The following is a 579-nucleotide window of genomic DNA, read 5'->3' as shown; positions in this document are numbered from 1 at the left end:
GTGGCTGGTACTTGCAGTCAACTAGACCATTGTGTCAATAGAAGTCACTTACTACTAGTACTACCTTTTTAATAATAATTATAAGTTCTTACTTTTACAGAAATGTAAGAACCATGGAAGAAAGCAGGAGTCAATAGACAATACAAGTATTTTTTTGATACCTGATGTATAGAATAAAGTTACACATCCTGCTCCAACAGCCAGTGTGCTGCAGTGATCAGAACTTACTACACACCCCAGGTGAGTCTGGACTTGCCTATTTTATTGGCACTTGATTCATACAACAAAATTATACTATAATCACAAGCTGTAATATAAAGCTTTTAGTCAGCAGGAAGACATCACTCCGTGCTTCTACCCCTCAGGTATAATCCAATGATTTATGTGGAATTTGTTTATCAGGGATTGTTTGGCTTTCATCCAATGACCATCTTAGCTGAGGTTTATTTAAAGCGGTGTGAAGACCCTATGGCTGGCTAGGGGAGCATCCCCAAATTGATGCTATTTATTAAGGTTCAGTCTTTAAATATTACGAGATTGAAAACATTAATTTCTAATAACTATTCTCTATGTAAAGAT

This window comes from Morone saxatilis, unplaced genomic scaffold, assembly GCF_004916995.1.
Source record: "Morone saxatilis isolate NCDOM2014 unplaced genomic scaffold, NCSU_SB_2.0 Contig19, whole genome shotgun sequence".
NCBI lineage: Eukaryota > Metazoa > Chordata > Actinopteri > Moronidae > Morone > Morone saxatilis.
This window is presented reverse-complemented; position numbering follows the sequence as displayed.